Source organism: Lepisma saccharinum, chromosome 22 (assembly GCF_977018435.1).
Source record: "Lepisma saccharinum chromosome 22, izLepSacc3.1, whole genome shotgun sequence".
NCBI classification, from domain to species: Eukaryota; Metazoa; Arthropoda; class Insecta; order Zygentoma; family Lepismatidae; genus Lepisma; species Lepisma saccharinum.
The window spans coordinates 45147548-45165405 of record NC_139250.1 but is presented as its reverse complement, the minus strand read 5'-3'; positions in this window follow the sequence as shown (position 1 = coordinate 45165405).

Genomic DNA, 17858 nt, shown 5'->3' with positions numbered 1-17858 from the left:
ATTGACGTTCTATTTTTAGGAATACTCTGTCCTAAAAGGGGGGGGGGGGTATGACCCACACCAACCCCACCCCTTCAGCACGCCACTGATTGCTACCCCAAGTGTCGACGTCACCGCACGTCACTGACATATACACACACAGACATACTGTTTAGCGTTGGTTACGCATTGTATAAGCCACAGTAATGCAGTATGAAGTAGCACACAATCCTGATTAAACAAAACATTCGCATTTTGCAAAACAAATATTTTTCAACTTCTACTCGACGTGTACGAAAGGAAACAACATTCAATGAAATATGTCATGGTCCCTTTAGTAGTAATATTATCCAATTTTCCTTCATGTATTTGACATAGTGCCACAAAGTTAAGATGCTTTTGGGTCACTGGACTTCGTAAGTAGTTCTTGAGGCGATGCAAGGAACAAACGACTTTCAGCCTCGCAAAAAAAAATTATAGCTAAAAGCACGGATACTAGTCTTTCTGCTTTTTTAAAATAGTAGCAGCGAGTATTTACCACTAGGCTATCCTAAGCTATAGCCTGGGGGCCCGCACAAAAATGAGACGCTGAAGAGAGAGAACTGACAAGAAGCATCGTTTATTGAAATTCCTTAAATTTGTCTAGCGTTTAAATAACTTATTTTTTCAGTACTGCATTTTAACCCATAGAAGTCTAAACTCAAGTCAATTTTTTTACTCAGATGTGACTATATTTTAAAGTTAAAAGCGTTATTAATACAGAGCATGCATTAAATTAATGCAGTAAGTAATGATAATGATGATGATAATGTCGGCAGGGCCCAAAACAAAGGATAGCCTAGGGGCCTAAATTTTATAAATCAACTCCTGAATTGTTGCTCTAACTGATCGGAACATGGAATATATATAGCATATTGTTTATAGACGTTTTCCGAATTAAATGAGGATAATATCATAATAAATTAAAAACATATATCATTCGTTATTCATTTTACCGTTGTAGTTCGATAATAGTTAAATTTAGATAATTAATGTTCCACCAAATTGTTATCTTACTGGTATATCCAAAAATACTTTAGTTCTCTGAGAAAGGGGCAGAATTAAGCCACTTTAATCTCGTTTCCAAACGCTAAACCATGCTCCTTGTAGTTATATAGAGCCACGTAATGTATATATAACTATATTTCGGAATGGATCCGAGACAAGTGTTTTACATGTAATAATAATGATAATAATAAAGTTTATAATTAATAGGTTGATGAGATCTAATAAGCCATTTAAATTTTATATAAGAGTTTGCAAACAAAGTCACTACTCACATTTTTGGATTTCTTACTGAAATAACACTGATAAACAATGAAATACTCCTTTAAATAAAACTAAGTGATCTTTATGTATTCAGATGTGCTGATAACGAATATCGCATCCGTTTTCCTGTATCACCTAAGTTTTTTGCAGAACACCCAAATTTTATAGTTTTATGGTTTCAGGTCTCCGCACCCTGCTCCGCTTCCGGTTTAACGTTTGGTTCCTAGCAAATGGATAAGAACTTTTCAGCGACCTTGTGTTTATGACTGGCACTTAATATATAGTGGAGGAAACATCTGGCAGTAGAGAAATTTCCTGTTTCTCTAAAATTTGTTCTTTTGTGGGTTAGTCGAGTCTTAACTTCCTTTCCGATAACTTCGCAGGTAGCCTTCGCAAGTAGCCGTATTTCATGTTTGTGTATGTTCGTGAAATTGTGAATGTAATATTGTATAGTGAAGTGAAGTGTAAGTTGTATTTTAACAAGACGATAAGAACATTCACAATTGTTTTTTTAAAGAAATATATTATAAGTCAATCAATGAGTTCGCCATGTCATGCAAATGTGTGAATAACCCGAACTTGTTTTGTGGAGACTATATTTAGATTCATCTAAGAATAGTTTAAAAGTAGTATTGTTGCATAATGTGAATATATACCCATCAGTACCCCTTGCCTATTCTTCCACCATGAAGGAAACATATGAAAGTATGGATACAATATTAAAAGTGATAAATTATGAAAAATATGGTTGGCAGATATGCGGAGACCTCAAAATGATTGGTATACTGTTAGGCATGCAATCTGGGTTTACAAAATTTTGTTGCTTTGTTTGTGAATGGGACAGCCGGGCAGAAGATAAACATTACAACACTGTGGATTGGCCCATACGAAAAAAACTTAAGTCCTAGAGAGAAGAGTGTTAGGAATCAAACTCTACTTGAGAAAGACCAGATTTTGTTACCACCGTTGCATATAAAGTTAGGGCTGATGAAAAATGTTGTTAAGGCTTTGGATAAACACTGTGAGGGTTTTGGGTACTTGAGAAAAACATTTCCTAAACTCGGTGATAGTAAGTTAAAAGAAGGCATATTTATTGGACCGCAAATCCGTGAGATCATTCATGATGACAACTTTGTGGAATTGAGAAAAAGAGAAATGCGCATGGTTAGCTTTCAGACAAGTATGCTGTAATTTTCTTGGAAATGTGAAAGCTGACAACTACAAGGAACTTGTTATGAATTTGTTGAAGTGTTATCAGCGCATGGGGTGCAATATGTCCTTGAAAATTCACTTTTTACATTCGCATTTGGACATTTTCCCCCTTAACTTGGGCGCGGTTAGTGACGAATGCGGCGAGAGATTTCAACAGGATATTTCTGTCATGGAGAAACGATATGCAGGAAAATCGGTACAGACCATATTAGCAGACTATAGTTGGAACCTCAAGGAAGAGGTTTCTGGTGGCAGTTACAAACGGCAGAGTTCAAGAAAGAAATTTTGAAAATGCGAGTAAAAATGTGATTTTTACCTTTTTTTTTTTGCATGAAATTTCTTCATTGAACAGTCAAAATCGGTCCTATATATATTTTTTAATTTTTTTATATTTCATAGTTATTCACTTCAATATTTAAATCTTATTTCATGAGCAAACAAACAAAAATAATTTCAAATTTCGATGTATTATTACAAAGGGAATTAAATTTTTATTAAAAACAAAAAATTAAAATCCAGGGAAAACGATACGTGATACAGCATTTCTACTTTCAGATTTGGATTCAGCGGGGTCGAATTATAAATAATCACCTATTTTCGTTCAAAGGAGCAAAAAAAAGTTTGAATTTGTTCATCAGTGTAATCAGTGTTCATGTTTTTCTTTTTTACCGTTCTCATTTCTTAACTGTGAGCTCAACAACATCCAACCACCATAATTCACTGCTTTAAAATGAGGACCTCCCCGATGGTGCAATGGTGGCGTCGTCGCCTTGTAATCAAGAGGTCCCGGGTTCGATACCCGGTGAAGGCACATACTAGTTCGGATACAACTTTAAACTGTAGGTCCAGTCCAGATTATCCTTACTGTGCATAAAGTGGACTTAAAACACCAAATCAACCAACCAACTGCTTTATAATGAAGGAAGACGATCAATTCGTTTTCTCATTAATTTCTTTTGTCTCTTCCGAATGCAAGCGATAGTCAAAACATTCCAAATTTTGGCGCCTCAGAAGTTCATAAGGTAAAGTAACCGATGCATCAACAGACGTCGACAATGGAAGTTTAGATTCGTGTGGAAAACCTACCCATTTTTCGATGGACTGACTCACTCAAGAACACGAGGCCTACAGTTGTATTCCCATGCTTCTTTCTCTATTCTTGTACCTAATCATAATATATCATACGTTTTCACTAACTGTGTGTTTGGAGAAAGAAATATGTTGTGATAGAGTAAAACACCCATTTCAGAGTAGATCATGCACAATGTCTCACGGGGACCTAAATTAATGTATGAAATTTCCATCACACAAATAATATTTTGTTACAAAATGAAATCATGCTGAAAGTTATACATTGGGCCCCTTATAGGGGCTCAACGGAGAACTGAGGGGCCCTCCCTGTTTCGGCGCCCCTGCTACATACAGAAATCTACTAGATAAGAAACAAAAACAAATGAAGATATTAATTGACTCTTCCTTGTACAATGAAAATAACCACAAAACGTTTTAAAATATTCTAAATTACTCTGTAATACGGTATTGTTTCTTATTGGCAATACAAAGTTATGAAAATATTATTTTGAAAATTTTCAGTTATTTTAAAATGGAATGGCCAGTCTTTATTTGTTTCAAGTTTACTTGTCTAGATTATGCAAGCCTATAGTTTAAATTGAAATCCATAGAAACACAACCGACGCATAAATTCAACTTTGTACAGCCCAAATACCAAACCTTCCTGCGCCACTGCATAATACCGTAACGATAGGATATTTTGGTGTGGTCTCTATTCGGGAGCATAAGGTGATGAAGTTCAGAGTATGATGCAACAATGATTCAAACATTCTCGGATAGATGGCTCTGCATTGTTTACTGATACATATTAACAATGGCGGAAATGCATCTCCTAAGGAGCTTCGAATTGTCTACTATATTAATAAAAAAAATCGTGTGCGTTTTTCCAATTTAAGTGTAGAATAATTCTCGGGTGAGTCATTAATTTGTACAATGTACTAGCTTACATTAATTAATTTTTACATTCTATATCTAGGACAGCCACAAGAAGCACTAGTTTCCCAATTAATAGAATAAAAAAGTAAAAATGATACCATACCATATGCAGGTTAAAATCTCTTTCAAAAGATTGAGTTCGCGACTTTCAAAATGTCAGTACCAATTCAACACATTATTTTGTGCTTCTTACCAGCAATGAAGATGTTTTAATTTTTAGAGGTTCCTGATTATTTCATTAAAGATTTTGGATGTTGCTATGCTATTCCTTAATTTTTCCGTTTTACCTTTAGCATGATTGCTTCCAACGAATCCTGCAAAATGCATATTTTCTCTGCTATAAAAATATCTTGACAGAATACTTGGCAATAGAATCGTTACAATCAAAAATGTCATTAACTGTGACTTCAGAGGACCTCAGCAATTTCATCATCTCTATCAATGAAACGAACAAGAAAAGTCTGCTTCATTTTTAAATTTAGCTGCTCTGTCACCTGAACCAGGAAATTACGCTGTACCTGGTACAATATTTGTTTATGTGTTTTATCATATGTATCACAGTATATTTCAAGGTGTCAATTAAAAGTCCTATTATTAATTTGAAAACTCATAAACAAACCTTTATGTTCACCTACTACTTGATTTATTTTACAGTTTTCCCCACACACACATGCATATATAAGATAAGGGAGAATCAACAAGCATTTTGATATAACATTTAAATGCTGACCAAGACAAAATTTATTGTATAAAAAATAAAAAAAATGTACACTAAAAACGTAACGTTTCCATCCCTTAACAATATTGAATTTATTGTGAATCTTTGTCTGAAGAAGACCCTGTTAGAGGGTAGAAACGTTACGTTTTTAGTGTATATTTTTTATACAATAAATTTTGATTTGGTCAGCATTTGAATGTTATATTAACATGAAAACAACAGTGTTAACATTGTGATGCATTTCCTAAGCTGTAATCACCTATATTTTGATATTATTATATATTATTATATTCTATTACATAGATAGATAGATAAATATATGTGTGTATGGAAATGTAGATGATTACAGGTAAGGAAATGCAACAAAAGGCTTGATGATATTTTCTTCATCTTTTTGTTTGCACGAAAATTTCTCTGTTGGATTCTGAGCGAAGAACTACTGGCTTACTTATTTTTTACAATCTATTTAATCTTATTTGTTTTCAAAATTTCAAGTTAAAATCTTAGAATGTTTCATGTTTATTGTTAAATAGGGATATCCTGTAAGAAAAAGAACTGGTTCTCTCTATTTCAACGTTTCAGATAAGTCTGAAAGTACAGCCACTTCTTGCCTCAGCATTTCATAACCATATTTCTGAGAATATTTCCGAAAATATCCGGTGCCTTTCTTATATTAACGAAGGAGTACTTTACAGACAATCTGTATTAATGGTGCAGTTATTGTAATAGAAATAATACCCTCACGAACACGAAAAATGAGAATCTGTGAAAAGAAAAAAAAAACATGCCCAGGCCGGGGTTCGAACCCTGGACGCCTGGCGAAAGGTAATTGCCGTCCATCGTCTTGTCTCTAGATCCTGAACCAATCCATCCTCACATAATGAATAAAAACTTTGTGAGGCCCACCATCGGGTGACGAATTCCAAGTCAGAGGGATCCTCCGTGTGTCCGGGCGTAGGCAAGTCGCCGTCAAGCACGTAGCTATCACGCGGGACATGCAAGCTGCACCCAAGAGCATGCACGGGATCGACCAAAGCCACCTACGCCACCGAGGCCTCGAGAGTTTTTGCTTTTAATTGTTCCTTTTGAATCGCTCATTGTTGCCATCATCCAGGGAACACTCGTTCAATGCACAACAATTCGAAATCTTTCTGGATGTGTGGCTGTCGTAATATCAGGTTCAATATACAACCAGTGGCGGATTACCAACTAGGCCCACTAGGCACGTGCCTAGGGGCGGCAACTCTTGGGGGCGGCAAATCTTTTTTTCCAGAATATCAAGAATAATAAAAAGTGTCTTACGTACACAGTGACAATTTAGACCTATGAAACCAATGTTTCAAATCAACGGTTTGCTTCATACGAAAGAAACCTTGATGTATCGGATTTATGTGTTATCAAGAAATGTTTCGTTGCTCTGCCTCCTTCAGGCGCCAATCAATTTGTTTTAACCGTGCTGTGGCTTTTATCGCTTACAATGACAATGCAAGCCGCTCAGCCTTTGTTGATTTGTTTTTGTAAATACATACCCCTCGATCTTCCACTAAGCGTTTGTTAATGGCCAGGCAGGAAAGAAGACTGATTGTTTGAAACTCGCATCTGTAACAATGCCAGTCTTAAAAAAAAATAAACACATAAACACTGCTGATAAGTGAGTGAGTGAGTGCAGCTTTCGCGTGGACCGCAACTAGTTTTTGTCTTACTGGATTCTCTGGCTGGTGCATTCAGTTTGTTGCTAGTGCGTTTGCGATTTGGTGTTTTTTTTTTTTTTTATGCAGCAGGCAGCATGAAGCGAACAAAGTTAAGTAGGGCGGCTTATCGTAAACTTGCAAACGAAAAGCGTGAAAGAGAAGCAACCTTACAGAAAAAGCTTGGTACAGTGGACACGTTTTTTAGGCGAAAGGAACAAGTGATTTCCGAAAGCAGTCCAAAAATTGAAGTGGAAGCAGCTACATCGAGTGAACTCTGTGATACGCAAAATGTCAAAAATATTGTGGGTTTAGTGGAGGAAGAAAGTGCACCTGAGATAGTGTCCCCTCAGTTCGTAGGAGTTCCTGATTGTGACAGTGAGAGTGCAAATTTCGTTAGTGACGTTCCTGCCGAGTGGTGTCTGAATGAGTCTACAATTGACATTCTTCTAAGACGTGGAATTAATCAGAATGCTGATAACGATTTTTCTAAATCGCAAAGACTCATAGCAGGTAAGACAAGATTATTAAATAATAGTGTTTTCTTCGTAAACTTGTAAATGGAGAATCAATTTTGCGGAATTATTTGGTATATTCGTGCAGCACTGGTGCCGTTTATTGTGCATCATGCAGGTTGTTCAAGGGCAAGACAAACTTCGCAACTCACGGCATTTCAGACTGGAAAAACATTTCAAATATTCTAGCATCACGTAAATTCTAAAGAACACAAAAACTGCGAGTTGGCACTCTTAACAAGGCAGAAATCTGTTGGGACCTTGGGGAACCATTTTCAATCACATATTCAGACGGAACTTACGTACTGGGTCAGTGCAAATAAGTTACTATTTTTCTTTTGAGAAGGGCGCACATTAAGTTTGTGCCTAGGGGCGGCGACGAAGCTTAATCCGCCCCTGTATACAACACTAAATTGAGTAAACCACTTAGGACAAGGGCAGAAGAAATACAAAAGCAAATATATACAATATAATAGAAATGATCGGGTCTAGCTACTTTTTCTAATTATAATATAGAGCCTCCCCGATGGCGCAGTGATAGCGTCGTTGCTTTGTAATCAAGGGGTCCCGAGTTCGATACCCGGTGGAGGCACGTAGTTTTTCGGATCCCACTTTAAACTGCAGGCCCAGTCCCGATTAGCCTTACTGTGCATAAAGTAGACTTAAACAGCAAATCAAAATAAAACAACCTAATTCTATTATAATATAACTCCTACAATGTTAAATGTCCTGTTAGCACAACAGTAGTACGGAAAGGAGAAAAAATCAAGCAAACCAAGACAATGGGAAATGGTCACAAATAATAAATATAATGTTTCCGAAACATCAACAAAAATAGAAAATCGATTGATTACTCCTGTGCTGTCCTGACAAAACAAGACTTGAGGATTATTACTGTGGCAGGCAGATATACTCCCAACGTTGAAATTAGAGATGCTATAGGAGAGGAAACGCTCTTCGACTTCATGCGTCGAATCAAACTAAAGTTCTGGATACTTCAGCCACACCATCCGACCATTTGTGAAATTGGATTACAAAATCCACGGCAATACATATATAAGCTGCCAAGCTGGACGACTAATAAAATAGCATCTTGAATTGCTACATCTTATCCTGCCATGAGGTGAAAAACAAGGAAATCCAGTTGCGGGGAGGACTAAAGTAACAGAAAGAAAATCCTGCCGTGTCGTCAGTGCAACCTAAGTAATGAGTCAGAGCACAACAATGGCTGACACTCGAATACAAACAGTAGTGGCTCTGACGGTCATGCTAGTCATGCTCGGCATGATCTATTTTACAGCAAAATAAAACGTATTTGTGCTTATTAACATGAAAATATAAAATCCATACTGTGACATCCATTTTTGCCTTTTTCCCCCTTGTAATTCTTCGTTTTTCTCAGGCGCACGGCACAGTCATGCTCCTCGTTCGAAGCAGTACTTTTGTAATGGGAACGTCGTCTGCTGCAGAAGCTCCCGTCGCTTTGCGTCACGTGGGAAGTCATGCCATTCTCCTTAGGCAGTACTTTTCTCTTATTGGTCGAGACTTTGACAGCATCTACGCTGACACATGCGTCATCACAGTGGTTTGAAAAGGGCATGCGCGCAAGCGATTTGGGTCAGTCGCGGTTCCTCTCAGGGGGTGCTCGTTCGGCGGCGCAGTTCGTATGCGCAGTTGTCCGTGGATACATGACGTCATCATCGAGAAGCTCGGCGCGGAAAAGGCTGGTTCCTTATGCAAATATTGAGATATTTGACAACGAATATCTTCTAAAATATAGTAACAGGGGAAAAGTTACAACTTTTACTGTTAAGATTCATCCTTTCTAATCAATTTATCACAAAGTTGATTCAAATGTGTAAAATGGTTTTCAAGAAATCGTGTTACGAAGGAACCCCTGTTTTGTTCTCTCCAGGCTTCCAATATAAGGGAGTTTTAATTTAAGCGCGTTGGATTTCTTTTTGCTCTATGTTTTGAAATAAGATTATTTTGTTCTTGTCAACTGAAATCATGCCTAAATGCTATGGAAAGCTGTGAAAACTATTATCAGAAAACTAACGGAAGAAATCTAAAATATCACAGCCTTTCCAGTCGGTAATTGCGTAAGTAAACGAAAAGACAAGATTGTTATAAAAAATGCGGCATTGCCCATTTTTGTGAAAAAGGCATTGTGCGAGATCTAAAAGCAGAACATTTTAATATTGTATGTAAATGTAAGGGTGTAATAAACGTGACTACTTCCCGTAAAATATCGGTAGTTGGGATCTGCGCCAAGGACAATTAGTGCACGGGTGTTAATTAATTTGCATATAATTAAGAACTAATTTGCATAATATGAATAAATTTGCATATCATTAGAATAATTTACATTTATGTATTTGCATGTTTATAACTTTTTATGAATATATAATTATTTATTTTATGAAAAATATGTATATAGAAGGTAATTAGAGGTACTTAACGCTATGCATATGGTTTTATATTTATTACTGCAAAGTATGTAATGTATCAATCGATAATATTAATGTTTATAATATTGAAAATAAGAGTTTATGGTTTATGAACCGCTATGAACGGTGGTAATGGTACGAAAGAAGACGGTCCCGGTACTCGAACCCGCGATATACAACGTTATTAATTAGTACTATGCAATAATGTATGTTATGAAAGACGATGGTACGAGATGCTAGACAGAATACTGTCTCAGAATCTCGACTCCGCTCTGATGCCAGACAGAGAGAATGAATTAATATTCCGCGCAGGTAGACGAGAAAGGAATTTGGGGAGTGTGCGTTCAAGGTCAAATGACGTCACAACGTCAGAACAAAGAAAGATCCTGATTGACCAATCAGAGAACGCGTCGGTAGATTTTCAGAACCGGTTTTTCCAAGGTCAACTATAACGCAAGAACAGGGGAAAGGTATGCAACGCTGTAGGGCATGGGAAGGGTTTGATCCAGACAACAAAGGATTTCTGGGAATGCGCAGCAATGGTCAAATCTCTGAAGCTATGCGTCGCTTGTAGAACCGGTTTCCGCCGCCAATTAATATTCCGCTCAGGCTTGCCCCAAGGCACAGGACGCTTTAGCGAGGTTTTTGGATACCCAATTAGATTGGAGCGAGAACTTTAATTTGAACAAGGAGAACGAAGCGTAGGGGTTTATTATCTGTACTAGGAAGAAGGGAGACCTATCAGGGACGGGGCCTACAGTTTTCACTATTTGCTTTTATCACGGGGTAACGAACCTAGGACCCTTTGATTATTGATTTAGGTAGTAAATGTATGTTACTGTGTGCTATTTAACTTAATTTTGAGTTTATTTTTTACCAAACTTTGACTTTATGTCAAACATTTTCACAGCTTATCCTTATTTTTACAAAAATAACACTATTTGTACTATTCAGGCAACATTTTTTATTAAATCTTGGACTCGCAAAGACATTTTTCAACTTTTAATTTATTATTTTACAATTTTATGTTAATTTTTTTACCAAAATAACACTATTTGTACTATTTAGGCAACATTTTTTATTAAATTTTGGACTCTCAAAGATATTTTTACAACTTTTTAACTTATTATTTTACAATTTTATACCTATTTTTAACCTAAATAACACTATTTGTACTATTCAGGCAACATTTTTTATTAAATTTTGGACTCACAAAGACATTTTTTCAACTTTTAACTTATTATTTTACAACTTGATGTTAATTTTTTACAAAAAATAACACTATTTGTACTACTCAGGAAAGACTTTTAGTTACATTTTCGACACACTAAGTGTATGTTCTCAACTTCTATCTCTTTATTAGGCTTATTATTACTCAAATAACACAATTTCAGCTGTTCAGGCAACAATTTTTCATTAATTTTGGATTCACAAAGACATTTTTTTCAACTTTTTAACTTATTACTTACAATTTTATACCTATTTTTAACCTAAATAACACTATTTATACTATTAAGGGAAGACTTTTAGTTATATTTTCGACACACAAAGTGTGTGTTCTCAACTTCTATCTGTTTATTTCATAAGTTTAGGCTTATTATTACTCAAATAACACAATTCAATCTGTTCAGGAAAGACTTTTAGTTACATTTTCGACACACTAAGTGTGTGTTCTCAACTTCTATCTGTTTATTAGGCTTATTATTACTCAAATAACATTATTTATACTATTCAGGCAACATTTTTTATTAAATTTTGGACTCAGAAAGATATTTTTACAACATTTTAACTTAATGTTTTACAAGTTAATACCTATTTTTAACCTAAATAACACTATTTACACTATTCAGGAAAGACTTTTAGTTACATTTTCGGCACACAAAGTGTGTGTTCTCAACTTTTATTTGTTTATTTCTAAAGTTTAGCCTAATATTTACTCAAATAGCACGATTTGATCGTGTCTTTTATTACATTTTGGACACACACACACACACATACACACACAGAGAGAGAGAGAGAGAGAGAGAGAGACAGAGAGACAGAGAGAGATTTTTTTCCAAGTTTACAGGATTATTCTCCACGTTTACTCAAATAACACAATTCAAATGTGTTTTGAATTAAATTTTGTACACACGAAGTGTGTTTCGTCAAGTTTTACCCTTTATTTTTCAATTTTATGCTTATTTTACCAAAGTAAGACCTCTTAGTCTATTCAAGAAAGAGTTTTCAATTATATTTTGGATGCAAAAGTATGTTTTGGCAAGTTCTACCCTTTTATTTTACAAGTTTACAGGATTATTCTCCACGTTTACTCAAATAACAACGAAAGTTTGTTTATTTTAGAGTTTGCTGAGTATTTTGTTACTGTTGTACTAGGTAAAAGTTTTCTAAATATATCAGGTAGGGCTCCATCCATATAATTTTGTTTTTGCTGTTTGGAGATGATGCGATCAGCATCACTCTTCATCTGCTTTTTTATCTTATGTACCCAATATTATTTTGATGCTTAGTGAATTCTAGAGCCTATTTATGCAGGAGAGAGGGCTTGAAAATTTTGATCTCAGATAACCCACAACTATTTGTCAGAGTATTTTAAAGGATATTTTATACTTATTATGGGCCACTAGAATATCTAAGTTTGCTTAATTTTAATGCCTGTAACGCTGTTATTGTATTTCTAGCTAAGGCTTACTGGATAAAGTACACGAAATGTTTAACATTTCGACTATTTGCCTAATTTTTAGTGTAATGAAAATTATTGTGTGTCTATAAAGACTGAAATGCCTTTACCGAGGGGTCCACAACTGGACGCTTACCAACATTGTTTCTTTTTTAAAAAAATATAACCATTTATCAATAGATTGACAATTCACAGGACAAGACGAAGTTCACAGACGACTTACTATATGGACCATGGGTTCACTTGCTAAATGTTTTTTTCTATGCTAGAAGAATAATTTAGCCTTATAACCTTTTTCAAGGTATTTTTTAAGTATTACTGGTTTTTTGGGTGCATCAACATTTGGGTTATTCCCATTTGGTTTATTATACGAGGCTACAATCACTATTTGAACACTGAAATCCTCTGATTGAAACTAAAAGCTTAGGCTGTAACTAGGGATTTAGTATGTATATCGACAATTTATAGGACAACACGAACTTTACAAAGGATTGTAGGTGATGTAGGCCCACACGCCAGAGCTTTGTTAACCTGCAAGAAGCATTTACAGCTAATGCTACGAGGAAATGAGGTTGATTTTTTACTGTTTCACAAGAATGCTACTTTTTTATACACCCAATATTTGCTTTTTCAAGTAACTACATGTACCAGAAGTATTTACAGGCCAACTCTAACTAGACTTCGATTTATGTAAATGTAGCAAGAACTATATTTCTGAGGAAATACGCAAAAGCAGATTACCCGATTAAAGTATCTGAAAAACAGATTTTTCTATGTAAGTATATTTTTATTGACTGGATTATTTAACAGATCAAACAGGAAGACTGCAAAATTCATTAAATGTAGTTCTATAGTATAGGTGGTTTCAGAGATATAAAAAGAACAAATATAAGATTTCGCTTTTTTTGCTTCTGAGGCTAATCGCGACGTTAAGGGTAAATGGCGAGGAAATGTAACGGAGGAGAAACAGTCCCAAAAGTTATGGGCTGCATGTAAGTTAATACCACAGAGATATTACAGTAGGTGTAGGTTCTACCACCAGAACATTTCTATTATAATAATACTGGTTATGCTGTACTGTTAGCTAAAGATGCTGATATTTGAGAAACTTAAAAGGTTATTTGCAAAATTTTAGATAAATAATAATCTGTTAGACTGTAAACATATTTTATATCCATTCTGCAAACGACCCGATGACAAAATTTAAAAATTGTTATCGCCTAGACAGGGACTCGAACCCTGGACAGATAGGTTAAAAGCCTAACGCTATACCAACTAAGCTATCTGGGCACAAGGTATTCTTTTCTTGAAAAGTTAGTTATGTTAAGAAATATATTGAAACACTTGAGAACACTCTTGGTCTGGTTCGACAGAGAAGGAGACAACATTTCCAAATTTTTACAGACTGGGTGTATTTTTCCACTATAGAGGCCTTCACTATATGTAATTCGAAACGCTAAAGTTCAGCTAGCTTCCAAAATTGAGGTAAAGATTGTGTTTGGCGAGATTAACAACTTACAATTATATCCAGTTACGGACAAATAAAGCTAAAACTCTCAGATTTACTGTACTAGCCAAGTTTTAGTAACATTTTCCTTCACTATAGTACTAATACCAAAGAAATAGGTATATTTTATTTATAATTTGACAAAATGTACTAGTATTTAATTCACAAAGTTAGGTAAAAAACAGTATTTTTTAAAAATATTGTTACTGCCTTCAAATTTTATGTTATTTAGCCACTAACAACTGGTTTACACTGTTTGGCATCCTTTAAATAGGAAAAGAAGGAATTATTTGTTTAGTATTTTTACTACTTTATATTTATTTAAGAAAACAATTCTACAGTTTAACTTAATTTTAACAAATTGTTACTAATTTCTATATCAAAGTTATGTTATTTAGAGTGTATGAAGGCGTATAAAGTTAATATTTGTACTTATCAGTGCAACTACCAATTATATTTTACACACAAAAGATAATGTTTACAGTTAAATTACTTGAATCAGAGAATAATATTTTACAGTAATTGATTCATTCAGAACTAGTCAGTACTTTTATGCATGAGAAAGTTTTCTTAATTTTCTATTACGCATGCTATTTTGTGCTATTTTTAAAATGTATTTCTAAGGCAAACTGGTTTAATTTTCTGCTTATAATGTAAAGTTGACTTAGTTTTCGCACAATGCTTTGTACATTTGTTATATTCACTACTTACAATCCAAATATTATGCTTATTTAATGTATAACTAACTAACTTTCTAGCCTTCTTAAACCCGAAGGTTCATGGCTACAGCAACACATGCCTTTCATCTGTTCCTGTCCTGAGCAAGATCTATATACTCCTTTCCTTCTTTCCTTCTCTACCAATTTCCTTTAGGTCCATTTCTACATTATTCCTCCATCTTTGTTTTGGTCTTTCTATTGGTTTTTTACCATCAGGTTTCCCAACAAGACTCCTGTATACTCTTCTTTCCTCTCTCATTTGTACCACATGATCTACACACCTAAGTCTTCTTGATTTAATCATTCTAAATTATGTAATCTTCTCCACTCATCTGTCTCCTCATCTGTTTTAGGCCCAAATATTTTCCTAAGGATTTTATTTTCAAATATTCTCAATTTATGTTCCTTTTTCAATGTAAGGGACCAAGTTTATTTACTGTATTTAACTTTTATTTTTTGTAATTAACAAAAATTAAAAGCTTATACTGTAGTTATTATATCTTTTTCTATCAGCTTATTTTGAAATTAATATGATTAGGTATAGTCTTTGATTTATAACTACTATATTGCTTTTTTTTGTAAATTTATCTAAGAGTACACGCAGACAAACACATGTGTACACACTTTTATGTAAATAGATATGCTGTTTTTCAATATTTTAGTATGAAGATTGCACTTTAGCTATTTGAGCAAGGGTAGGAAAGGTAGGATTTCTGAGAATTTGTTGCAGGATTTTGTTGTCCAAGTATAGATGAGAACTGAGCTGGGAGACTGTTTTGAACCTTTTCATGAGAGTTTGCATGTGAACTGTATGCAAATTGAGCACTATTGACTGTGCATGCTTCTAAGTTTTGCTGTTATTTCACATCAACTCTGTGAGACTGTAGACATTTTTTCCATTTCAAGTAGTTTTTATTGATTGTATTTGTATATGTTTTGGGGACTTAGCTTTTTTTTATGTTATGAGGCAGTTTGTTGTAGAATATTTTTACCTGATTGTTTTGAGATATTGAGTGTCTGCTGTTTTACTTGTAATTATTTTCCTTCTTGTGTTGTGTATTTGACTATATTTTGTCCAAGTTCGTAGTATTTAGAATAATTGTTGTAGACTTGTAGATGTAGGGAGTAATAATCCTTTGCAAGATGCCCTATACTTTAGTCTGAATATTATTCTTAATGTTCACTTTTGAAGCCTTAGTATTCTGGTAGTATTATTAATGTAGAGGTAAATTAGGCTGAAATGTAGGCATTTTTCTGATAAATTATACTCACTTAGTTGTTTCAGCAGGTAGAAGTTGCATGATGGTTTACTGCAGATGATCTTAATTTGCTCTTCTTATGTACTACGTATGATGTAGCTTACTTGAGTAATTGGAATTTTCTACTGAAAAAAGGATTGCTTGTCTATTTTATTCCTATGTTGTTGAGTTTGTCCATAAGCAAGCCATGTTTTTACTCTATCCTATGCCTTGGAAGAATCTAGATATATTGTGTTTGCAGTTTTATGTTTCTCTAAGGTTTCACCTATGTAGTTTTTTAAACTGTGCTATGGGTATGACTACTGATTTCTCTTTCTGGATGCCATGTTGGTTTCTGTGTATTCCTCTTGCTGCTTGAATTTGACTTAGGTTGTTTGCTTTTTTCTTAGATCTTTTACATTACATTTTATTTTATTTTACATTAACTAACATATTTTACTTTAACAACAAAAGAATTTACTCTAGTATAAAAACTTCTACTAACAAAATGTACTATTATAACTTTTAATTTTAAAAAAAATTATTTTTAAAACTTTAACTTTGAAAAATTGATTTTTAATTACTTTAATTTTACATTAACTAACAAATTTTACATTAACAACAAAATAATTTGCCCTAGTATAAAAACTTCTACTAACAAAAATATACTATTATAACTTTTAATTTTAGAAAATTGTATTTTTAAAACTTTAACTTTGAAAAATTGAATTTTAGCACACTTTGACTTTAACAATGTACTTTGAATTTTTATATGTAAAAGAATATTAAAAAATAAAAAAATACTGAACAAATAAACAAATAAAGATCTAAGAAAAAAGCAAACAACCTAAGTCAAATTCAAGCAGCAAGAGGAATACACAGAAACCAACATGGCATCCAGAAAGAGAAATCAGTAGTCATACCCATAGCACAGTTTAAAAAACTACATAGGTGAAACCTTAGAGAAACATAAAACTGCAAACACAATATATCTAGATTCTTCCAAGGCATAGGATAGAGTAAAAACATGGCTTGCTTATGAACAAACTCAACAACATAGGAATAAAATAGACAAGCAATCCTTTTTTCAGTAGAAAATTCCAATTACTCAAGTAAGCTACATCATACGTAGTACATAAGAAGAGCAAATTAAGATCATCTGCAGTAAACCATCATGCAACTTCTACCTGCTGAAACAACTAAGTGAGTATAATTTATCAGAAAAATGCCTACATTTCAGCCTAATTTACCTCTACATTAATAATACTACCAGAATACTAAGGCTTCAAAAGTGAACATTAAGAATAATATTCAGACTAAAGTATAGGGCATCTTGCAAAGGATTATTACTCCCTACATCTACAAGTCTACAACAATTATTCTAAATACTACGAACTTGGACAAAATATAGTCAAATACACAACACAAGAAGGAAAATAATTACAAGTAAAACAGCAGACACTCAATATCTCAAAACAATCAGGTAAAAATATTCTACAACAAACTGCCTCATAACATAAAAAAAAGCTAAGTCCCCAAAACATATACAAATACAATCAATAAAAACTACTTGAAATGGGAAAAATGTCTACAGTCTCACAGAGTTGATGTGAAATAACAGCAAAACTTAGAAGCATGCACAGTCAATAGTGCTCAATTTGCATACAGTTCACATGCAAACTCTCATGAAAAGGTTCAAAACAGTCTCCCAGCTCAGTTCTCATCTATACTTGGACAACAAAATCCTGCAACAAATTCTCAGAAATCCTACCTTTCCTACCCTTGCTCAAATAGCTAAAGTGCAATCTTCATACTAAAATATTGAAAAACAGCATAT